At 33.6% G+C, this 26,813-nt stretch overlaps 1 protein-coding gene and 1 long non-coding RNA gene across 3 annotated transcripts in view; one reads left to right on the forward strand and one right to left on the reverse strand.

Annotated features, from left to right (window-relative positions):
• The window catches only part of LOC105472967 (cadherin 12), a 1,136,463-nt gene that overhangs the window by 408,015 nt on the left and 701,635 nt on the right, over positions 1-26,813 (forward strand). The window lies entirely within an intron of this gene.
• On the reverse strand, positions 7,126-15,044 carry LOC112425087 (uncharacterized). Its single transcript, XR_003016085.2, has 3 exons — positions 14,959-15,044; positions 12,008-12,125; positions 7,126-7,259 (listed from the first exon to the last, which is right to left on the reverse strand). It is a non-coding gene; the product is annotated as an uncharacterized lncRNA (long non-coding RNA).

The following is a 26,813-nucleotide window of genomic DNA, read 5'->3' on the forward strand; positions in this document are numbered from 1 at the left end:
TTTGCTCTTTTGTTCTCAAGGTAGTTTTGGTTCCTTGTGATATTTTGTGGTTCCATAGAAATTTTTGGACATTTTTCTGTTTGTGAACAATTGACATTTTAATAGGGATTGTGTTGAACCTCTATTAATTCTTCCAGTTTATAAACGTGGAATATATTTCCATTTATTTGTGTTCTCTTCAATTTATTTTTTCAATGTTTTATCATTTGCATTGTAGTGATATTTCACCTCCTTGGTTAAATGCATTCTTAGGTAAATTTTTGTGTAGATATTATAAGTGAGATTGTTTTCTTGATTACTTGTTCAGATAGTTGACTGGTGATATACAAAAATGCTATTGATTTTTATATGTTGATGTTTTGTCCTGCAAGTTGACCAAAGTCATATCATTTCTATTAGTGGAGTCTACACTACTTCATTGGTGGAATCTTTAGGGTTTTATATATACAAGATCACGCCATCTGCCAACAGGGACAATTTGACTTTCTCATTTCCAATTTAGAACTTCTTTATTTCATCCTCTTGCCTAATTACTCTGGCTAGGACTTCCAGTACAATGTTGAATGGAAATGTTGAAAGTGGGCATCCTTGTCTCATTCCAGATCTTAGAGAAAAATTTTCAACTTTTCCTCACCCAGTATGATGGTAACTATGGTTTTGTCATATGTGGCCTTTATGATGTTGATGTACATTCCTTCTATACCTAATTTGTTGAGGGCTTTTATTGATGTTGAAGTTTACTAAATGCTTTCTCTGCATCTATTGAAATGATTTTATGGTTTTTGTTCTTGATTCTATTGAGGTGCTGGATCATGTGTATTGATTTGCATATAGAGAACCATCCTCGCATCCCTGGGATGAATCTTGGTTGGTCATAGTAATATTAAAGACTTGTTTTAAATAACTGTACAGACATTTATTGATTCAAAATAAATTTAATGTGCTTGCTTTAATTAGATAGAACTTAAAATTTAAATTTTATTAAATAATTTATGATTCATTCGATCCCTTACTCCATATATATTAGACATCCACCATACACCAAGCCCTGTTCTAAACACTGGGAATGAAAGAGTGAACATGATCATGTCCCTGTTCTCATGAAGCACAAGTGGATATTTCACAAGAAACATAATATAGTAATAAGTGCAATGCATAGAATGAAAATAGAGCAATGTAACAGAGAATTACTAGGTAGTTACTTTAAGGGAGAATGAGAGTTAAATGCTTTGAGAATGTGACTTGGATCTGAGATCTAAAAGACCAAAACGAAAAAGGCATGTTAAGCTTAGTCAAAGAGCATTCCAGTCTGAATAAGATAATCTAGTTCTGAAGAAAGGTCCTCAGGGAAAAAAAAAAAAAAAAAAAAAGGCGCTTGTTAGGTGATTCTAGAAACCTGGAGACAGGAGAATTTTGGCAGGGAATTCTACCTGTGGTAAGCAGATCTTTAGGTTCCAAGATTGGTAAAACGGGCTTTCTTAGCCAGGGCCGGATTGGATTTTATTTGTAGTAGAATAAAGACCATTAGATAATTTGAGGCAGAGCAAATACAACATTTAATGTATGTTTTAAAATATTAAAGAATTATTTGTTCTGCTGGGCAATAAGGGGAAAGGATTTAGGTAAGATGACAAATTAAAAAATTATTGTAGTAGTCCAAGTGCAAGATTATTGTAGTACTAAGAAAGAGGGAAACACTGACCACAGTGAGACTATGATATTAAATTTGGGGTTGGAAAGTATGCTAAAATAAATCAATATGAATGATAAAAGATGAATAAATAAAAATGTCGTATTTTTGGCTTCAGCAACTGGATAAAGGGGGATGTCCTTTTTTAAGATGGAGAAGACTTTTAATAAACAGACTTTAGAAGAAAGGAGGTAGATCCATATTTCTCTTTTGATCATGGCAATTTTTTAGCTTGTAGGTGCTTATTGATACGGAGATATTAAATATAAATCAAATACTTGATGTATGGCAGGAACATGCTACATATCATGTGGCCACTAACTCTGAAGGTCACTTAGCTTGGAAAGGCTTGGAAAGGCTAAAACATAATGCAATAATAACAAAGTTGTTATTCCTTTACTTCAATGAACTATAATATAGGTTAATGCAGTTTTCAAGAGAAGAGATTTCAGAAGTCATAGAAATAATAATTGTGAAATATCACAGACCATCTTCTGTAATTAAAGGGGAAGTTGCTAAGAGTGTTTATTGTACTTTTAAGGGAATTAGTATAGTAATTTCATTGTTTTATAATCAGGCAGTCTTGTAGACATTTAAAAAATACATAAATGAAATCACTATGAGGAAAAAAAAGGAGGGGCTGGCAGTAAAAGAATACTGCAACACTGTTCATATCAATAAATGCAAATGAATGTGTTGGGGTTTTCAGGTAGCATTACCTCTTCTCTGGTATGATACTGTCAATATTTTCCATTTTACAGAAGTAATTTATATTCCATATTATCTACTGCATATAAAAAAGAGCAAGTCCATAAAATGGATATAAAATAAGTGCTCTTTCTATCTAACCATTCCAATATTTCTGAATTAATGTGGATGATAAGGTTGAGTACAAATTTAATTACAATCAATTTTCAAATTGTCTCATTTGAATATAACAAATCACATCATTTTCAAAGTTATCTTCTGACTATGCATCTTTAGTTTCAGAGTTGAAAATAGCATTGGGACTATACACTCTGTAAAATTTTCTATAAGGAGTCTGTAGACACCTAAGAAAAATATTATTTTTGAAAAATACTTTTTATCTAAATAAAATTGATATGACACTCCCACTCTTTCAGCTCTACGTATCTGAAACATTCAGAGAAAACACTGAATCCTCCCAGGATCTGCATACATCTTTTGTCAAGGGAGTTAATGGGGTGAGAAATGAAAGGAGAAATGATGTGTTGTGCCTCCTGTGAAGAGACACTCACATCGCATCAAAACAAGGAGTTTCAGATCTGCTTAACTTGTATATGAAAATGGTGTGCAGTTGTGCTCAAGGGTATTGGAAACTGTTGTTCATTCTGTCAATACTACTTATTTCTTATCAAGCCTTATGTTGGATTTCAGTACAAAATACACAGTACCAATGAAAGGTTCATTTCATAACAGCTAAACAAAAAAATTAACAACGCAATTAATGTATTCAGGGCATTATATATATAAATATATATCATATATCATATATGATACATAAACATATGATATATATCATATATGATATATAAACATGATATATATTTTTATATATCATGTATATATGATATATATTTTTATATATCATATATTTTTATATATCATGTATATATATCATGCATATATTATATATATCATATATTTATATATCATGTATATATATCATATATATTTATATATATATAAAATAAACTGAAGGCCTTTGTTCCCTTTCCTCTTTATTGGTTCTTTTTAAAGTGTGCTTTTTGTTTTGTGCTTTTTATTATTATATGAAGACATTAAAGTTGGATAAGGATTCTTGTTGTGACACTAACATAATTGCACTTAGTTTTCATTGGCATTTCTTGAAAAAATAATAATCGTAAGGCGTTTGTCTATACATCATTTCAGTTACTGTTGCCCAGTAGCCAAAGAAACTCCAAATCCTTACATATGTTATTAATACCAGAAGAAGTATCTTGAAAAAAAAAAAAAAGCAGGGAATATATACTCTTTGTGTCCCGGATAAGATTGTTTACTTTTATCTTTACAAAAAAATTAAAATCTTAATTTGAAAATTGTTTTCTTATAACTGCTCTTTAACTATAAACTTATCACTGCCACCTCATTCTACCGTATCTGGAACTTTGTAGTCAAAAGGAGATTTGAAGTTAGTGTAAACATTCAGGGAATTTAGGCATACCGATAATAACGGCCTCTTATTATTTCTCTGAATTATTTAAACGACTTAACTGTATCACCATAATTCACCAGATAATGACACTTTGATCTGTTTTCTACTCAACTTTTTGTCTGTTGAATGCCTTTTTAAGAAATTTGAATCTCATTGTTTTATTATGGCTTAGAGTGGGTTTTATTTTTCTTTGTAGGGGCAAAGGGGAGCTTTACTGGGAGGAAAAGAAACAGAGGAAATTGGACTCATTCACTGGCATAATTTTTTTTGCATTGAGTGATGTTAAAACTTGAAGATATATTAAGAAAGCCCACAGAATTAATATAATAATTTAATTTTAACTTTATTTAATTTATTACTTTAAAAATGTTTTAAAACTTTTGTAATGCTTAATTTCTTATCCTTTAATACATACACACAGATATAATTTTTTTTTTTTGACACAGGATCTCACTGTGTTGCCCAGGCCGCAGTGCAGTGGTGTGATGTGATCATAGCTCACTGCAACCTTTGCCACTTGGGCTCTAGCAATCCTCTCACTTCTGGCCTCCTGAGTAGCCGGGTTTACAGCCATATTCCACCATGCCTGGCTATTATTTTTTTTTTTTTTAATTTCTTGTAGAGAGGAGGCCTCCTCATGTTGCCCAGGTTGGTCTTGAATTCCTGGCTCAAATGATATTCCCACTTTGGCCTCCCAAAGTGCTGGGATTACAGGCATGAGCCACCATGTCCAGCCTAATAATATTTTAAATAAAATAGATTTATTTTTCTTACCTTGTAAACAGCACTAAACTTGTTTTCCAGATATGTTGTGGTTGTGTTGCTTTATTTTGTTTTACTTTTATTCCAAAGTTGGAAACCACAACAAGGGAAATTGAGAAGCTAGCAATAGTTTTCACTGGGTAACCAATCATAAAGAGTTCCTAGAAAGATTTGTATTATGATTAATGAAGCCAAATTTAAAAGCAGTTTAATTAAAGATCAATTGCATATCTAGCTCATAATTTTAGACTTGCTTTATACACATGTGATTTAATCCAAGCATGTATTATTTAATACAAAAATAGTTTCCTTCCTGTGTTACTGTCTGCACTGATTAAATACATCAGAATTTTTTGTATCAATTCAAGTTTTTTAAAATGAGATGACATTAGCAATGCATTAGGCTTGTTAATATTTTTATTTGTAACTAATAAGCTTTGATGCTGTTACTGAAAGACTGAAAAAGTCACTGTTTATGATTATTGTTTAGATCTCTCTGTCAATGTGTGTCTATTGATAAGTCATCCAATAACCTTGTGAGAAATAAGAAGAAGAATAAAAAGAACAATGTAATAAAAGATATCTGTGCAAATTGAATACAAGGAAGTAGTCTATGGATATAAAAACAAATGCTAACACATAAGAAACTTAATAGGCAAATGAATTGGAATTAGAGCCCTTATGTAAGAAGAATGAATCATCTTTTCTCATGTTTGTGATGTTCGACAATCTAAGGAAGCAAGCATTCCTATTTGTTGTGAAAGAGCACATGGTAGTAAATATACTTAGTATGCTAATGCAAGGAAGGAATATCCAGTATTTAAGTTTGCCGTTAGCATTATACACAGGGAACACACTTACTATTTGGGAGAAGAGAATATGTATCTCATCTTACGGGTAGCTGCAAGAAATGGACATTGGCTATTTTGATTCACTGACTATTCATATCACATTCTGGGTTAATGTAAGAAGTTACGTTATAAAATTTTCATATTTAATGTTTAAAATTTGAAAAATATTTCCAGACTTGAAACATGGATATATTATGGAAATGTAGATGGTCATAATTTGAGTACAAAAAGTTTTGAAAAATATATAATCTGAAGAAATAAATCAATTGGACAATTATAGCAGTATTCAGTAAGCCCAATAGTTTGTTTATCTGTTTTTGCTTACCTACATTCTAGGTGCAATGTTTGATTCTTTCTGGGTTCCTTCTAGAGTCTCGATTTCATGCATCAGAAAAGATCTTGCTTATATCAGAAAAAAATCTCTCCATAAAAATCTATTGGCTTATAAACCTTCTATCTGAGTTATGTGCAGATAACCTAATACAACAGAGATTTTTCAGGTGGAAGATCTTCAGTTTCATTTTTTTCTGTTGTTGAAAACAATTTAAAACAATTATCCGCATATTTTTAAATATAATCACCCCAAAACACTAGCATGTGTGTTGGTTAAATACTGGTTTGGAAACTTGGCACCACATCTGCTAAAAGTTAGAAACAGTTCAAAGTTGAAGTAGTAAGGGGTGTGGGGGTTGAGAGGAAACTTCTTTGAAAGTGCTGCAGATGATACTCCAGTCAAACTAGGGAGAGCAGCTTTGGCGTGACTGCTTGGAGAATTGACATGTGTCTCCTGATGTCAAGGACACAGTGAAGATGTTAAACTTAAGCAATCCAAAGGCTGAGAGATTAGGGCTGGTAATTTTTCTACCAACAGAGTTAATAGAGGTTTCCTGAATGAGGTTTGCCTGTTTGTCCAGCATTTTTCAAAACTAAGGATGAGTGAGTGTTTGTCAGTGAATCTTGAGATACAGATGGATCGTTTGAGGGAGGCGAAGAGACATCAGTGGAAAGAAGCTAGAAGTGTATTATGAAATGCCAAGAGGCTTAACCATTAATTCTAAATAACAAGAGATTTGTCTGTTGAGGGACGCATTCGCTTATGTAGAGGAACTGCAGGTAAGCTATCCAGGTGACGTGAGAACAGAAGAGGCAGCTCTGAAGAAGTGACACAGAGCTATCTCAGAGAAAGGACAAGCTTCAAACAGCAGTATACCCACAGGGTGCCCTGCTGAATCGCCAGGACAGGGCCAGTGAAAGGAAAACTTTCCTGCCATTCACTTATTCTCTCCCCTCCACCTTTAATAACCTTTCTATCTTTGGAGATGATTAAAGAAATTTGGATATAAAAGGGAGGTTTAAGATAAAAACATTGTTTTTCTTAAATTGTTGTTTTATTTTACACAGGACTAGATATATTATTTATAAAGAGAGACTGAACTAAAGTGATTTTTTTTTCCTGACAAAAATAAGCAGAGATTTCAATGACCCAAAAGTGACTGGAATAATCCTTGTGACATGCCATAGATTTTATCCAAGGGGCAGGATATAATGAAATACACAGAACAGGTTTATTTCGGCAACATGGGAGGTGGGTAGGGGAAAATAAAACTGTATTTTGACCTTTTTCTTCATGTCCTGCTCATCATGTGTCTTAAGCCCCAAGATTCAACCTCACTTTTAGTTCTCGTTCATTTACTTCGCAATCTTAGCGTTTTGGAGGTGGGGGCTGTATCTATTCATTTTCCCAACAAGGTTCAGCATTCTGAAGAAAGAGAATTTTGAGGCAGTTCTTTGTATTTCCTATAAAGTGGTTTCATTCTATGCTGTAACTCCAAGAGAAATTTCACAAAGTATTTGAGGTGTGTGCATGAAATACTATTTCCACAGCTAATTTACGTTGTCTACATTAAAAAAAAAATTGTTAATCCATTTCTTTTCTTAAAGAAATGTAGGGTCTCTAATCAAAATTCAACTGCCTTAAAAATGGTATTTTATTATTTTAGAAAATATGACTCCTACATATTGTTTTGAAAGAAAAATACATCTTCTGGAGAACATGCTATATTATATAAACAATAAAAGAAGAAGCATAATATCGTTTTTATTGGAACAAATAATTTGTATATATTAGTATATGAGAAGGAAAAACTAATATATTGGGAACTGGAAAAATACTAATAACGTGAGTTTATTTAATTTATGGTTACTCATCATCTGAAATATTCCTCCATAGAATTTATTTTCAGTAACGTGTTTCTGTTTAAAAGTCTCAATATATACCGCTGAGTTCAGCAACTGCAGTAAATGGGGCTTTGGAAAATATAGGTATTCCCATTTTACCCAAGTCATGTTTCTCAACTGGAATATCAAAACCTTTCCTCAAACCAGATAAACATCTTTTCTGAAGTTTTACTTAGGGGGAAAAAAAAAGGTTAAAACACTGTGTGACAGCATCAACAACTTTGATCTTTGCATCTTTAGGAACAAAGCAGGGTGGCAAGTTGTGTTTTCATATCATTTCATCCCAGTTAGGAGGATAAAGTTTTGATGAAGGTAATAAATATTTACCTGAATAATATTAGCTTAATTAGACAACTACAAACCAGAGGGAGAAGTGTCTTTGAAATATGATTTTCCTATGAGAATTAATGTTTTAACTCCATGGAAGTAGCAAAGGAGATTTAAAATATATAGCAATAACATATCTAAGAGTGTGTGTGCATGTGTAGTCACAGCAAATGATTACCTAGAAAATTATGTAATGTTTGTGTTTTAGTGACACTTCAAGTGAACTACATTTAAGATGAAATGGATTTATTTAATTGTATGTTTTCCTTTCAAGTTGTATAATTTTAATTGGATATTTTAATTAAAAATATCACTATTATCATTTGTTATTTTAGCCTCTCAATGGCTCTAAATTTGCTTTGAAAAGTGATAACTCAATACTATTGTTGCTTTTCTACATTTTCTTGAAGACATTCAAACCTTCCTTCTTCCTTGTATACATGTCAAAATCCTGGTTTGCATTTTAAAATTATGCAAACATGTGTACAAGTACATATGCATGTGTAAATATACATATACACATGTGTATGCTTTACGTGTGTGTATATACAATATATGTTGTAAGAAAAAGTTTATTTACTATTTGAAAAAACCAAAAAGCCTTTAGAACCAAAAAAGAATTTGGAATATAGTCATTTTACACACTTTAGTTTGTAATTAATGTCTACATAACTTGTTTTAATCAGGTTGCATTTTTTTCTAACCATTGATTGATGCATACAACCTAAGTGGGATGAATATAAGTTTGCTTTATTTTTATGCATTTGTATCATAAATTGTGATAACCTGAGGATATATTTTAAATTAAATGCAACCATAGAATCAAAATCCATATTTCCTGATCCATGTTATGGAAATTGAATGGATTAATAAATCTTCATGGCTGTTTTAAAAATCTTACATTGCCAATATACCACCCAATTGAAAGCTGTTACCTAAGACCTACCTAAGTATCAACATTTATGTAGTTGATATACTACTTTTAAATTTCATGATAGTTTAAGGGTTTAACAAGTCACACTGGACTTATCTTACATATGACATTCTGGGCCTTGGGCTAAATCAGCTACCAATTACTAAAACTGTCTTGGCCTTCAAAAGATGATTTCTAAACATACAGCATAGTGAAATTTTAGGGTTTGTGCTGTTAGCCTGAATAAAAAGTCTAGGAGTAGGAAGCAAATCACACATACAAAAATGTTTTCATCTACGTTGATGATCTTTATGTAGACTCCTACTTTGGTTGAGAAGGTGGCTCCTGTAGATATTCATTATCTAACTTAGAAATTTTTCCCTTATCTGCTTTTGAAAGCAACAACATTGCTTCAACAGAGTGCAGGAATCCAGATGAATATTGTTCTGCTTGAATGAAACTGAGATAAAGTTGGCCTATGCAAGTCCTGTGCTATTACCAGACTAAGGAAAAAAACATTCAATGTGTTGTCTCATCTACACAATATTGATATACAAATTGTGTTTGTGATTTTTATATCACAAGTAGCTTAAAATGATTAAACTGACTATTAGTGATGTTATATATACCCAAGGTCAGAACCTGAAGTACTCTTTAAACCTTGGATGGAATGTTGATTTCTCTTCAAATCCCCTCAACTATTTTTAGTCTGTCATAGGATAATCTGTGAAAAGACTGTAGACTTCTTTTCCATTCTTAAGACCACCACTTTCTTGCCTACTTTGAATCATCCTTGCAACTATCTTTCCCATGGACGAATCAGCTGATCATGCATGAGCATTAGCAGAACAACATTAACAGAATAAAAAGCAGCGTGATCACAAAGGTAGCTAGTGTCACAATGTGACATCAATATAAGTTGCTGAGAATTCAGTTTGATCCATGTCTCACAGAATTAAATCACCTATCAAAAATGTAAAAACATGAAAGGAAAACATAGCAGGGAAATGAGACGGGGCCTCACTGTATTGTTCAGACTATTCTTTAACTCCTGGGTACAGGCGTTCCTGCAGTCTCAACCACTTGAGTAGCTGGGACTACAGGTTCCCACCACGATTACTGGTTTTAATGACATTTAAATAGAGCTATTGCCTCTGCCCCTTAGTAGCATATTTTTAAAAATAGCTACTTGTTGTTTTTATATTCTTAGGAGAAAAGATCTCTTACATTTCCTCTTTATGTTGCCATAAACTAAGCAATTAACGTTTTTGATACTAACAGTTATAAATACAAACATTTCTGTGTCCAATATCACAGTAATTCTCAAAGCTATATGCAGACTGAAAATTTAGACCTGACTTCTTATAGTAGTTTTATTCTCAAAACAATGTGTGCAAGAAAATATTAGTATTACTTAACTGTTGAAAGTACATTGTTTTTCGGTGATCGAGTTGCTTTTCTTTACTGTGAAATTATCTTGCTAGAAGACTGTTTAATGAGAAAGTTTATAACAAAAATTGTATTTGACAGCATGAAAGCCGCAACATGATTACTTGAATTTGAAATCATACAAAGCCAGAAAAAAACTGTTCTGGTCTTCTAGAAAGATGACACAGGAAGAAATTCAAAGATGACAGTTAAGTCCTGGCTTTTGGCAGTGTATCTAGACCATAGGTTTTTGTTTCTTTTAAAATTTTGTTATTTTGTTGTTGTTTTTAACTAGCATGCATTTGAATGCTGACTATTAATTATCTGTCTTAACTTTGAGCAAAATATTCAAAATTTAAAAGATCAATTTTCACAGTGCTAATTATTGTATAAGATACTATTTTTCAAAATCAATTTTTTCGAGGAAGTAAAATGTTTCAACTTTTAGTGTTGTATTTAATATGGTTAGTGTGTAAAATCACACTACTATAAATCATCCTTTATAATAATCATTTTAATTTTATTCACTAAAGCAAATTGATCTCAGAACTTTAAATTAGGTGATAGGAACCATCATTTAAATTAATTAATATTCTGGAGGTATCAAAGAGTAAATTAAAATATTTTAAGAAATGAATTTTATTATTTTATTTTATTGTAAGTTCTGGGATACATGTGCAGGATGTGCAGATTTGTTACATAAGAAAACATGCGCCATGGTGGTTTGCTGCACCTATCAACCCATCACCTAGGTATTAAACCCAGCATGCATTCACTATTTATCCTGATGCTCTCCCTCCCACTGCCACTACCCGCTTCAACAAGCCTCACTGTGTGTTGTTAAGAAATAGATGTTTAAAACTATTTGTTTCAAAGCAGTGATTAAATGTCCATATTTCATATTGATATCTGGATATTAGTTTGTTATATTTCTTTAAATCCTTCTTTCTTTATCATTCTGGGTAACATTGAATACAAATAATGGGGCCGGGCTCCATGGCTTATACTTGTAATCCCAGCACTTTGGGAGGCCAAGACAGGTGGATCACTGGATGTCAGGAGTTTGAGAACAGCCTGGCCAACATGGTGAAACCCCATCTCTAGTAAAGGTATAAAAATTAGCCGGGTGTGGTGGCAGGCGTCTTTAATCCCAGCTACTTGGGAGGCTGAGGAACGGGAATCCTTGAACCCAGGAGGCAGGGGTTGTAGTGAGCCGACATCGCACCACTAAACTCAAGCCTGGGCGACAGAGCGAGATTCTGTCTTGAAAAAAATAATGAAACAAATAATATATCTATTTTTGTGTGTTTGCTAACAATTATGTGTATTCTTGTAGTAAATGAAGGAAAGTAAAACATGAGTTAATCTACTAGTCACTGAGTTGGAATGATTTAGAAAATGTAAACGTTTTTCAAACTGAGACCATTGACTAGTTTTAGGTTAGTGAAACTGTCCCAAGGCCTTAATTAAAACTTAACGCATTACAATAATGTAAAAAATATTTTAAGAATTTTATAGATTTTCAAGCACACAGCATCAGGATATTGCCACATTCTTCTTTAGCAATTTCACGTCTTGGTCATACAAAAAAAAAAAAATACCTTCAATGATATGCAAGCTACCATCTGGAACGCACTTTCAGATAAATATTATCAATCTATTGGCTTTAAAACCAGCTTTCCAGTAAGGGTTGTGCTATCAGTTACCTCCCAACAGAACCTGTAAAAGCAAAAGTGGAATAATGAAATATACATGTATATATTCACAAATATATTCACAGATATTCAGAAATATACACATAGATATTTACAAGTATTTACACTGGCAGACATATTTTAGAGCAGGCAGCGGATATCGTCAAATCAATCATATAGTGAATAGTAGGCCCTCCAAGTATAGAAAGTTGTACTATTTCTGTCTCGAAATAAAAGCAAATGACCAGAAGTGTGAAGCACCAGCCAAAATCCAACCTGTACTCTGCTTGCCAAGACTTGCAAATATGTAGTTGTTCCCACCAAAATAAAACATATTTTTTCTAGGCACTTTTACATAGTCTGATTAATGGCTTGCTTAAATTGTCCATATTTCTGTGGCTGTAACTTGCAACTATTTTCCCTTCAGTAACAAAAAGAACTTTGCAGATGTGATTAATTTAAAGATCTTGAGGTGGGGAGATTATCCTGGTTTATCTAGGCTGATCCAGTATAACTGTAAGTGTTCTAATAAGAGAGAGGCAGAAGGTCAGAGTCAGAGGAGGTGATATGACAATGGCCAGTTCAAAGGTTGGAATGACACAAGGACAGAAACCAAGGAATGGGATAGTCTTTCCAGAAAATAGAAAAAGACAAGAAAATCCATTCAGTTCTCCCCTAGAGCCACCAGAACAAGCATAGTTCTGCTGACACCTTGATTTTTTTCTCTAGTGAAACTGATTTTGGAATTCTGTTCTCTCGAATTACAAGATAATAAATTTGTGTTGTTTTAAGCACCAAGTTGGTGGTAATTTGTTATGGCAACAATAAGCAACTAGAATGATGGAGGAGGTTCCAAAGAGTAATAATTTATAGTTTGAGAGGTATTATGGCTATTATTATTAATTCTGAATACTATTTGTTCTAGCATCATGCAACAACAGTTAGTAAATCTGGATTAAACATATACCATTTTGTACTTTATGCTTTGAGTTTCTCATTAACTTTTCATCAAGGAACAATTAAGTTTCTACTTTCTATATGGAGCTTTTTCTACTATTTGAACCATCTGAACAAAATTATTTTAAGTTGCTTTTGGTTCCATGCCACATATATTTTTGATAGCATGCTATTCTACATAGCTTCTAACATTTCCCAATAGATTAGTTTATTGTTAAGAACCGCATCTTATGTTCTTAAAAGCAAATAGTTGACTGAAATTTTTCTTTTTGTGATATGGATTTTAGCTTCTGAGCAGACACTTGACACTCATCAGCATTGTAGTAATGAGGATAGTAAAAATTATTGTTTTGATGATGTCTCAATGTTGAAAATTATAAGTTTAAATATACAGAGTAAAGGGATGCAAACAATCAGTTGTCTTCAAAGAGCTATTATATGAACATCAGCAAATGTTCGTTGAAAAAGAGAAGGTTCAAGACAATTGAAAGCAATCTGATGATACTGCCTAATTCAGGGTATTTTTAAGAACTGATCAGATTCTTTAGAAAAACCTCGTAACAGACCTTCTCATGGGGAATTTTTGTGCCTCCTTTCTGCTCTCAGCACATTTGGAAAATGTCCACCTTCCTATATACTTCCTTGATGCACACAATTGGTAGCAGCCTCAGGTTTTCTGAGTGCTTATACAAGACCAGGAAATTCCACTCATTTCAAGAATACCACCCCTTCAGTAGGATCAGGACTTAGGTCTTCCCAAGATTTATTCCTGGAATGATGTTTAGTTACTTGAAAGGCAAAATGTCTATATTGCCTCCATTAAACTCAGTAGTTGTCAGTCTTGAAATATTAAACATGTTTGCATTTCTAGCAAAGCTTCTGAATTTCATAGCACAGAAATTGGTGACATTTATGAGTCATTGTTTCCTTACCCTGAATCATTCCCTAAAGTTGATTTAATGACTTTGCATTTCAGAAACATTTTCTTGAAGCAATAAATTTTAATGTTATTTTTTAAATATAGGGAGCAAATTTTTTTTTTAATCAAAGCAAGGAGTCAGTTTTTATTTTTGTCTAATATAACTTGCTACTGTCCAAATGTCCTTGCCTTTAACTCTACTAATTTTAATAATTGTGTCTATTAATCAGATAATAGAGTCAATTGACATATCCCAAATTAGTAATGGAAGTCATAATGTAATTTTTATATTATTTCCCTTTGTTTGGCCTGTCCATGATGATCAAATTAACCTGATCTTCAATTTACATTGTGCTTTATAGACACAAGTGATGTCCAATTATTTGCCTTAATTAAATCTTCCTATCAATTTAATGAACCTAATTTCTTACTGTCTGTCATCAGCACAGATAAATTAGAGGACCATTGTCATTTTTACATTATCACATTAATATTATTTTAAAGATATATATTAAGATTATTAAATTTATTTTCTTATAAAATATTATTTTTATAGATTAATAAAAATAACTCTCTTTAAAATAAAAGAACCCAAAGTAGGTATTATAGTAAATAATTAACATTCAAATTTTATGAAAGGCCTAATTTATTATTTTTACATTATACTTTGTTTATAGAGTCAAAGCATGAGCAGCATTGGCCTTTACAACTTCCTGCAAAGATGGGAAAATTCTGCATTGTCCAGTACAGTAGCCACTGGCCACATAAGATTTCTGAGCATTTGAAATGTAAAATAAGGCTCTAAAATGTTATTATATTTAATTTAATGGCTCTAAAATGTTATTATATTTAATTTAACCCATTTAAATTCAAATTTGAGTAGCATATGTGCCAGATGGTACCGTATTAGACAGTGTAAGTCCAGGAAAAAAGTTCTGGGCTGTGTTTTGGATTTGGACTCTTGTTTAAACTTGACACTTACTCACTGGTTCTATAATACTGAATGGTCTCATCACTTCTGTGAGCTTCAATATCTCCATTCGTAACACTTCCTTGGTGAGGATCTACCAAATTCTATCAACTATGTTAGGTGCTATGGATACAATAATTAAGTCAGAATTGGAGCTTCTTTACATTCTATAGTAGAAAAAAATGGTGCCAAAATGTTATAATTTATTGTTTGATTCAAATTGTAATAGGAGGCCTGAAAATAAAGTACAAAGTCCAATTCAAGCCTATGGAGGGGAACTTAACCTGGTCTCATGTGTCTGGAGACACTTCCTGGGAGAAGTAATTTATGAATTCAGTTTAGAATGAGGGTAAGACATTTCTAAGTAAAGATAAGTACACCAAATTTGCCATAGATTCTGATTATTGTTAGAAACGTAAAGATATTTTGCTTCCCTTAAAAAAATTATGGAGTAACAAATAATCTATGAATTGAGCTATCATTAATCCCAAACAAGGCTCTATTAAATAAATTTTATGACAATAAAAGATGATTTTATGTTTAAATGCATTTGGAAAAGCTATGTTTAACGAAGGTAAATGTCAACATGGTAAGATTTCTTACAACTGTAGGTATATCTGAGATATATCTATCTAAACTTTGGTTATACTGGTACCTTGATTAAATAAATCTTATAGAATGCCTAAGTTAACAATACTTTCTTTCAAAAAGAGGGAATCCTCCCTAATTCATTTTATGAGGCCAACATCATCCTGATATCAAAGCCTGGCAGAGACACAACAAAAAAAGAGAATTTTAGACTAATATCCCTGATGAACATCGATGCAAAAATCCTCAATAAAATACTGGCAAACCAAATCCAGCAGCACATCAAAAACCTTATCCACCAAGATCAAGTTGGCTTCATCCCTGGGATGCAAGGCTGGTTCAACATACGGAAATCAATAAATGTAATCCATCATATAAACAGAACCAAAGACAAAAAACACCTGATTATCTCAATAGATGCAGAAAAGGCCTTTGACAAAATTCAACAGCCCTTCATGATAAAAACTCTCAATAAAGTAGGTATTGATGGGATATATCTCAAAATAATAAAAGCTATTTATGACAAACCACAGCCAATATCATACTGAATGGGCAAAAAGTGGAAGCGTTCCCTTTGAAAACTGGCACAAGACCGGGATGCTCTCTCTCACCACTCCTATTCAACATAGTGTTGGAAGTTCTGGTCAGGGCAATCAGGCAAGAGAAAGAAATAATGGGTATTCGATTAGGAAAAGAGGAAGTCAAATTGTCCCTACCTGCGGATGACATGATTGTGTATTTAGAAAACCCCATCGTCTCAGCCCAAAATCTCCTTAAGCTGATAAGCAACTTCAGCAAAGTGTCAGGATACAAAATCAATGTGCAAAAATCACAAGCATTCCTATATACCAATAATAGACAAACAGAGAGCCAAATCATGAGATAACTCACATTCACAATTGCTACAAAGAGAATAAAATACCTAGGAATCCAACTTACAAGGGATGTGAAGGACCTCTTCGAGGAGAACTACAAACCACTGCTCAGTGGAATAAAAGAGGACACAAATAAATTGAAGAACATTCCATGCTCATGGATAGGAAGAACGATTATTGTGAAATGGCCATACTGCCCAATGTAATTTATAGATTCAATGCCATCCCCATCAAGCTACCAATGAGTTTCTTCACAGAATTGGAAAAACTACTTTAAAGTTCATATGGAACCAAAAAAGAGCCCGCATTGCCAAGACAATCCTAAGCCAAAAGAATAAAGCTGGAGGCATCACGTTACCTGACTTCAAACTATACTACAATGCTATGGTAACCAAAACAGCATGGTACTGGTACCAAAACAGAGATATAGACCAATGGAACAGAATAGAGCCCTCGGAAATAATACCACACATCTACAACCATCTGATCTTTGACAAACCTGACAAAAACAAGAAATGAGGAAAGGATTCCCTATTTAATAAATGGTGCTGGGAAAACTGGCTAGCCATATGTAGAAAGCTGACACTGGATCCCTTTCTTACACCTTGTACAAAAATCAATTCAAGATGGATTAAAGACTTAAATGTTAGACCTAAAACCATAAAAACCCTGGAAGAAAACCTAGGCAAGACCATTCCGGACATAGGCATGGGCAAGGACCTCATGACTAAAACACCAAAAGCAATGGCAACAAAAGCCAAAATTGACAAATGGGATCTAATTAAACTAAAGAGCTTCTGCACAGCAAAGGAAACTACCATCAGAGTGAACAGACAACCTACAGAATGGGAGAACATTTTTACAATCTACCCATCTGACAAAGGGCTAATATCCACAACCTACAAAGAACTTAAACAAATTTACAAGAAAAAATCAAACAACCCATCAAAAAGCGGGCAAAGGATATGGACAGACACTTCTCAAAGAAGACGTGTGTGCAGCCAACAGACACATGAAAAAATGCTCATCATCACTGGCCATCAGAGAAATGCAAATCAAAACCACAATGAGATACCATCTCACACTAGTTAGAATGGCAATCATTAAAAAGTCAGGAAACAACAGGTGCTGGAGAGGATGTGGAGAAATAGGAACACTTTTACACTGTTGGTGGGACTGTAAACTAGTTCAGCCATTGTGGAAGACAGTGTGGTGATTCCTCAAGGATCTAGAATGAGAAATACCATTTGACCCAGCCATCCCATTACTGGGCATATACCCAAAGGATTATAAATCATGCTGCTATAAAGACACATACACATGTATGTTTACTGCGGCACTATTCACAATAGCAAAGACTTGGAACCAACATAAATGTCCTTCAATGATTGACTGGATTAAGAAAATGTGGCACATATACACCATGGAATACTACGCAGCCACAAAAAAGGATGAGTTCATGTCCTTTATAGGGACATGGATGAAGCTGGAAACCATCATTCTGAGCAAACTGTTTCAAGGACAGAAAGCCAAACACTGCATGTTCTCACTCATAGGTGGGAATTGAACAGTGAGAACAGATGGACACAGGGTGGGGAGCATCACACACCAGGGCCTGTCGTAGGGTGGGGGAGGGGGAGGGTTAGGAGATATACCTAATGTAAATGATGAGGTAACGGGTGCAGGACACCAACATGGCACATGTATACATATGTAACAAACCAGCACGTTGTGCACATGTACCCTAGAACTTAAAGTAAAATAAAAAAAAAAAATTCTTTCTTTAAACATTTTGTGATCATAAAAAGCCTTTTATTGATTGATTGTGAGAGTCCTTAGCAACAAAGATTTCATAGTGTAGTTCTCCAAATATAATTTAAAATCCTGCATTATGTTTATATTTCAGGTCCTTCTACCTAAAAATTTATAAAAGAATATACTTTTAGTTTAACTTGGAATTATTTTGATTTATTTATTTATATGATTATTTTAAAATTGCTTACTCGGCTACAGTCTGCTTTGAGCTTTTCTGCTATTATATTTTAATGTATTTTCACTTTATGGGTAACAGTTGACTATAATGTGGCCACTCAATCAGACTAGACTTTGTATTTGGATTGAAAAAAAATAGTTTATATTAAGTAATATTATAATCAAATATAACTTTCAAATAATAGACTGAAAAAGTCTGTTTTCTTTACAGATTCTTGTTTTTTGTTTTTAGATGATTTGAGTAAATTGATTATTATATTACTTTCATTGTGCTAAATGTAAGTAGACAAAATTATTTCAACATTTTGGTATATTTAGTATATTTAATTTAGGTAAAAACAGTTTGAAATAAATTTTTATATAATCTATAAGGTTAGCAATTCATTAAAACTCTTGAAGAAAAAATATGTCTTAAACATTTATTGCATGGAAAATAGTTTCTTTCTGAAGATTTAATGATGAATAATTGTTCTCAGAAAAGAAAAAAATTAAATCTTATTTTCTAGGAAATTATAATTAAAAAGTATAACTGGCATATTAATTTATAGATTAAAGACTGACTTTTCCATGTTTTCTTTTTAATAAAATTTACCACATATTTATACATGTTTGTATTTTTACTTGTAGTTGTACATGCACATACAAACATTTCAGGAAACTTGCTATTTGGTTTTAGATTATTTGAGTAAATTATTATGTTACTTTTGTTGTGCTAAATCTAAGTATATATATGTGTGTGTGTGTGTGTGTGTGTGTGTGTGTGTGTGTGTGTGTGTATGGGGGTTACTAAATGGTATTAACTTACATGATCACAAGGGCTAACAATAGGCCATCTGCAAGATGAGGAGAAAGGAAGCCAGTCCAAGCCCCAAAGCTGAAGAACTGGGAGTCCAATGTTCGAGGGCAGGAAGCATACAGTACAGGAGAAAGATGAAGGCTGAGAGGATAAGCCAGTATAACATTTTCACATTTTCTGCCCCCTTTATATTCTGGCCACAATGGCAGCTGATTAGATGGTGCCCACACAGATTAAAGGTGGGTCTACCTTTCCCAGCACGCTGGCTCAAATGTTAATCTCCTTTGGCAACACCCTCACAGACATGCCCAGGATCAATAATTTGCATCCTTCAATCCAATCAAGCTAACACTCAGTATTAACCATCACACCCCCAAAGGTAGTTCAGCATATACCCAGGAATGAACAAGGACAGCTTGGAGGTTAGAAGCAAGGTGGTGTAAGTTGAGTTAGATCTCTTTCACTGTTTAGTCATAATTTTGCAAAGGTGGTTTCAATAGGGAGGAACGAAAGAGACTGAGGCTAGCAGTTATTCATATTCTCTAATCAGTGAATTATGGAGCCAACTGTTGAATAACTTTGGTGAGAAAATCTAAGAAAAAAAATCACAAAAAATCGGATATTTTTCTTGAAATATGTAATCTTAAAATGGACAATGGAATTGGGAGTATGTAAAATATTACATAATGGCCCCTGCATTAAAATGACATTATATAAAAATCCACAAAATTGTGCATGGCTAATATGATGATAAGAAGCAAGGAATATGAGAGGAACACATTAGGATAGATTGGGTTGGTGATTATCCTATTTAACTGGGAAAAATAGAGGTATGAAAATCATTTTGGAGTGATGTGGTGAACTCTATTTTAGATATGATTTATTTAATGTTCTGTGACACACTCAAATGGAAATATCTAGGAATTCAATGCAAAACTGGGACAATTTGGACCAGAAATTTGAAATGGAGGAGGAAATTTGTGAATATTAGCTCATATATTTGAAGACATGAAAATAGTTGTATATGTAGATGAAATATGTGGATTGAAGCCCCCAGTAAACATAGAATCTTAAGACACCCAAACTATAATGATTTGAGAAGCAAATCCTATTCTGATTTGACTTTTCCTTTTCTCCATTATCCTCACACTTCCCCAAATTCAACTCACTATGTTCTTGTGTCAACAATTTTTAACACTCTATAGAGTTTGTATATTCTGAATAGCTCTACACAAATATTTGTGGAGTCATTTCTAACACATCTCACTCTTTCTTTGATCCTTTTGAGAAGCAGTTATTAGAAGTTTACCATATAAAAGTCATGTGCCAGGGCTGGGTATACTAATATACATGAGAAATGAGCTATGATCAGAAGGACTCAGAAAACTTACAGAACATATAGAAGCATAGGGGAAATAGGTTCCTTAACCAGACAGCTATACTGCATATTATCTGAATTCCTTTTGGTTCCAAAATTCTGTGATTCTGTTGCTGAGTTTTAATCCTCATGCTACAACTCATTATCCATTTGCATTTCAAAATGTTACTTCCAGAGATAAAGTGGGTACACACATAGTTGAAGGGCATTCACATTGCAGCCAACTTGCCTGTGTTTGAATTCCTAAACAGCTTGTAAGTACTGAGCTTTCTTAAAAAAAGTATTTACTTTTCATATCTGTTTGCTTATAGAATAAAGATTGTCATATGACTTATTTCAGAGACGTTTTTGTGAAAATTCAAACTATTACAGTTTTTTTTTTTTTTTTTTAAATTATTGTACTTTAAGTTGTAGGGTACATGTGCATAACGTGCAGGTTTGTTACATATGTATACTTGTGCCATGTTGGTGTGCTGCACCCATCAACTCATCATTTACATCAGGTATAACTCCCAATGCAATCCCTCCCCCCTCCCCCCTCCCCATGATAGGCCCCGGTGTGTGATGTTCCCCTTCCCAAGTCCAAGTGATCTCATTGATCAGTTCCCACCTATGAGTGAGAACATGCGGTGTTTGGTTTTCTGTTCTTGTGATAGTTTGCTAAGAATGATGGTTTCCAGCTGCATCCATGTCCCTACAAAGGACGCAAACTCATCCTTTTTGATGGCTGCATAGTATTCCATGGTGTATATGTGCCACATTTTCTTAATCCAATCTGTCACTGATGGACATTTGGGTTGATTCCAAGTCTTTGCTATTGTGAATAGTGCTGCAATAAACATACGTGTGCATGTGTCTTTATAGCAGCATAATTTATAATCCTTTGGGTATATACCCAGTAATGGGATGGCTGGGTCATATGGTACATCTAGTTCTAGATCCTTGAGGAATCGCCATACTGTTTTCCATAATGGTTGAACTAGTTTACAATCCCACCAACAGTGTAAAAGTGTTCCTATTTCTCCACATCCTCTCCAGCACCTGTTGTTTCCTGACTTTTTAATGATCGCCATTCTAACTGGTGTGAGATGGTATCTCATTGTGGTTTTGATTTGCATTTCTCTGATGGCCAGTGATGATGAGCATTTTTTCATGTGTCTGTTGGCTGTATGAATGTCTTCTTTTGAGAAATGTCTGTTCATATCCTTTGCCCACTTTTTGATGGGGTGGTTTGTTTTTTTCTTGTAAATTTGTTTGAGTTCTTTGTAGGTTCTGGATATTAGCCCTTTGTCAGATGAGTAGATTGCAAAAATTTTCTCCCATTCTGTAGGTTGCCTGTTCACTCTGATGGTAGTTTCTTTTGCTGTGCAGAAGCTCTTTAATTTAATGAGATCCCATTTGTCAATTTTGGCTTTTGCTGCCGTTGCTTTTGGTGTTTTAGACATGAAGTCTTTGCCCATGCCTATGTCCTGAATGGTACTACCTAGGTTTTCCTCTAGGATTTTTATGGTATTAGGTCTAACATTTAAGTCTCTAATCCATCTTGAATTAATTTTCGTATAAGGAGTAAGGAAAGGATCCAGTTTCAGCTTTCTACTTATGGCTAGCCAATTTTCCCAGCACCATTTATTAAATAGGGAATCCTTTCCCCATTTCTTGTTTCTCTCAGGTTTGTCAAAGATCAGATGGCTGTAGATGTGTGGTATTATTTCTGAGGACTCTGTTCTGTTCCATTGGTCTATATCTCTGTTTTGGTACCAGTACCATGCTGTTTTGGTTACTGTAGCCTTGTAGTAGAGTTTGAAGTCAGGTAGCGTGATGCCTCCAGCTTTGTTCTTTTGACTTAGGATTGTCTTGGAGATGCAGGCTCTTTTTTGGTTCCATATGAACTTTAAAGCAGTTTTTTCCAATTCTGTGAAGAAACTCATTGGTAGCTTGATGGGGATGGCATTGAATCTATAAATTACCTTGGGCAGTATGGCCATTTTCACAATATTGATTCTTCCTATCCATGAGCATGGTATGTTCTTCCATTTCTTTGTGTCCTCTTTTATTTCACTGAGCAGTGGTTTGTAGTTCTCCTTGAAGAGGTCCTTTACATCCCTTGTAAGTTGGATTGCTAGGTATTTTATTCTGTCTTGTCACATGGCAGGGGATTAATACATGTTAGCTATTATTTTTTATTTTAAAATTTTATTCTACTAATTTTAATTTATATTATAATTACTCTTTTATATATCTGTTGAATTTATCAGATTATGAATTCCTTAAGTGATGAATGCATCCCTATATGTTTTAATATCTCCAATACAACCATTGTATCAGGTAACTGGATTTTATATAAAATGTTGTGATTTTTTAGGAATCAAAAATACTGGAAAACTTTCATCAGTACCTGGTTTGAAACTGTACTTTATTCTGTTACTCAGCCAACTGTTTGATACATTTTAATTTTTCACACATGGCAAGTGCTGTTCTTCAATGGGAATACTATACCGAAATTGATGAACATAAATAATGCGGGAAAGTGGAAACCAATCTGGAATAAAGAGAAGAGAAGAAGGTGGCTCATGAAAAAGAAAACACAGGGATGAGCACAGGCTATGCGAGTTAACTAATGGAAATTGGCATTCCTACTCTGGGTCCTATGTTTTCACATGAAAGTGGGAGGGTTTGCCAAGGTCAGTTTTTCTTGGTCTGCCTTGAATTCTAATCACTTCTGGGGAAGTAGTGAATCTGGAATCTCTTTCCAAATAATACCTGTATGAATGTGTGCCCCCAAGTTTTGCATATAACTTCAGTGCTCAGGAATTCTAATGCTCAATCAACTGACTCTGGCCGTCTCCGGGTCCCAGGTTATAAATTCATGGACTACTATATGATTTCTAAGCTCCCACACAGCGTTAAGAGTCCAAATTATGAAAGACTTCAGTAGAATTTATTGAAAGAAAATCAAAATGATACTAAATTGTAAAAAGGTATCACTTTGGAATATTGAAAAATTATACAGGAAATGTGAAGTGAGCTTTAGACTTCGTGGGGAAAACAGTGTCAAACATTGTCGAAAACTTCAGAAGAGTCTTCTAAAGAAGGCTGCCAGGAGAGAGAAGATTAAAATCTTTGATAATTCTTGTCAATCTCAACTTCTTTGAATAGAAGATTGTATATATACACATACACACACACACATAGACATGAACATATATATGTATATGTGTATACATAGTCTCAAATATATAGAGCATGGTTTTTCCACTATCACTTTAAAATAAAATATCTGCCTATTGAAAAGGAGTAAAGAAATTCCAACATAAATAATAAACAAAACAGTTCAATAGATATACAATCATACATTGCTTAAAGATAGAGATATGTTCTGAGAAATGCATCTTTAGGCAATTTCATCATTTTATGAAGATCAGAGTTTACTCATACAAACTTAGCTGGTATAGCCTACTACACACGTAGGCTATATGGTATAGCCTATTGCTCCTAGGCTACAAACCTATATAGCATATTAGTGTATTGGATACTGGAGGTAAGTATAACACCATGGTATTTATGTATCTAATCCTATCTAATCATAAAAGGTACAGTAAAAAATACAATATAAAAGGTTTAAAAAATAGTACACATGAATACAACACTTACAATAAATGGAACTTGCAAAGCTGGAAGTTGTTCTGGGTGAGTCAGAGTCACCATTCACTCACCATGAATTTGAACGCCTAGGGTGAGTGAATTTGAATGCCTGGGGCATTACTATACATTACTGTAAACTTGATGAACACTAAAGTTATATTTTTGTTCTTAAGCAATAAATTAACCTTAGCTTACTATACCTTTTTACTTCATAAAATTTGTTTTTTTAACATTTCTACTCTCTTTTATAATACTTAGATTAAAACAGAAACATGTTGTACAGCTGTACAAAAATATTTTCTTTATGTCCTTATTCTATAAGCTTTTTCTGTTTCTTTTTACTTTTTAAACTATTTATGTTAAAAATAAAGACACAAACACAACTCTTGGCCTAGACCTCCACCAGGTCAGCATCATCAACAACACTGTCTTTCACCTCCACATCTTGTCCCAGGGGCAATTACAAGTATTGAGTTGTCATCTCGTATGACAACAATGCCTTCTTCTGGAATATGTCCTGAATGACCTGCCTGACGTTGTGTTATTTTTTAATAAGTAGAAGGAGCCCACTCTAAAATATGATTAAAAAGAATAGTATAGTAAATACATAAGCCAGTGGCATTATTGTTTATTATCCAGTATTATGTACTCTACATAATAGTGTAGAGTAATATTATGTACTCTAAATAATAATGCTGTACTTTTATACCATTCGCAGCAGAGTAGGTTTGTTTACACCAGCATTGCCACAAATATGTGAGCAGTGCTTTGTGCTGAGACGTTATGATGGCTACATTGCCACTAGACCATAGGAATTTTTCAACCCCATCATAAACTTATAGGACTGTCATTTTATACAGATCCATTGTTGACTAAATGACCATATGTGATTTGAGTGGCTTAATATATTTGATTGCTGTGTGCCTATACATTGTTTTGCTAGTTAATTGAGAATCATAATGAAATACCCGTTTCCCATTTAACTTGGATGACACAATTGAAAACAACAACTGAGCTATTTTTGTAATCCATAACTCAATGGATAAAGGAGAAATATACCAAATTAACCATGCTTTTAAGGCCACTGCAGGAATATAAGCATACTAACCTTACTAATAATATGTTTGTATTTGTTAATATAAATAGACTACATTGTCATATGCCTGGTAAATATTTTAACTTTCACTCTAGCTTACTTGAAATAAAATCAATGACTTACTACAAAGAAACTGCTAAAGAATCTTTAACCTGCAGGAGATTGGAAATGAGCTACCTGCCAAGAAAAAAAACAAAAAAGTAGTGTCTAATTTTAGACACTTGGCAGATAGGTGGGACCAAAACAAATCATCACTGGCTGTTCCATTATATACAATAGTAAGCAATTTCATTTGGCAATATTTCTACTGTATGATAGCCACTTATTCCAGGTAGAAATTCCCAATTGCGCAGTAACAATTTGTTGCAGTATACCTACTCAGAGTTAGCATATGCCAGGGAAGACAGGAGGAGATGCAGATGCACTCTTGCAGTTGATTTTCAATAACTACAGCACTCGGGGAGGAAAAAAAAATAATTGAGAAGAAATTGTGAAACATGCTAAGTAAATAAAGCTAGACTTTAAATTTTTTTCCTTGTATTTTCTACCACAATCTACTATTTATTTTCTATTTCAATTCTGCTAATTTTTCAAACAAATTTACCAAAAACTGAGTATTTATAGGTGATGTTAATTTTTTTGCTCTATTTTATGGGCACTATGTAGCCACCAGTTTCCTTCTTCTCTTTAACTGAGAGATGAATCACCAAAAACTCTTTTATCTCTCTGATGTGTGCCATGAGCTTCAAGTGATCCCCTGAGGTTCACGTGATCCCCATTATCTCCGGAAAGCACTACTAATTTGAACACCTCAAATTGCTAAAGTTTCTGGAGCGTGCAAAGAGTACACTAAGTCAGTGGGAGATTACTTCTAACAAATTAATTTAGTAGAAAATCACTCCCCATTAGGATTGTAAGTGTTTAAGGTATTTTCTCAAGTAGTGAAAGTATCTTGGGGGGTATATAAAAGGAAAATGGAAAAATAGTCTTGATCATGCAAACGGTAGTTACCGTCTGTAACCAATAGGTTACCCTGGGATAATTATGGAGGTATCGTCACACTGAGTTTATATTAATCTCTTTCAGCTTTCATATCTCATTATATGGCCATCAACATTAATTGTGTATTCGTCTTCTCTCATTCAAAGATACTATGACTTTGAATAGGGCAATTAATTATACAAAATCAATTGTTTCAGTGTCACAGATACTAACAACCTAGCAACTTCCAAATTTGTCAGGAGAGCTTTATGTAGATGTTGCCGAGATCACAGAAGCCAATAGACTGTGATATTAATAACTTAATGTGAAATATCACTACTTCAAAAATGAGTAATCTCTACAGACTTTTTATTAAATTTGCCTAATAAATTCATGTTTAGTTTATGGAGGGTTTATTGAGTGATAATACAACACTATGCATATATACAGTGCTACCATGGGAATGATGGGATGGTGCTGATGGCAGAAACAAGGAAACAAGAAGGGTCATGGAAAGAT

Source organism: Macaca nemestrina, chromosome 6 (assembly GCF_043159975.1).
Source record: "Macaca nemestrina isolate mMacNem1 chromosome 6, mMacNem.hap1, whole genome shotgun sequence".
In the NCBI taxonomy this organism is placed as follows: domain Eukaryota; kingdom Metazoa; phylum Chordata; class Mammalia; order Primates; family Cercopithecidae; genus Macaca; species Macaca nemestrina.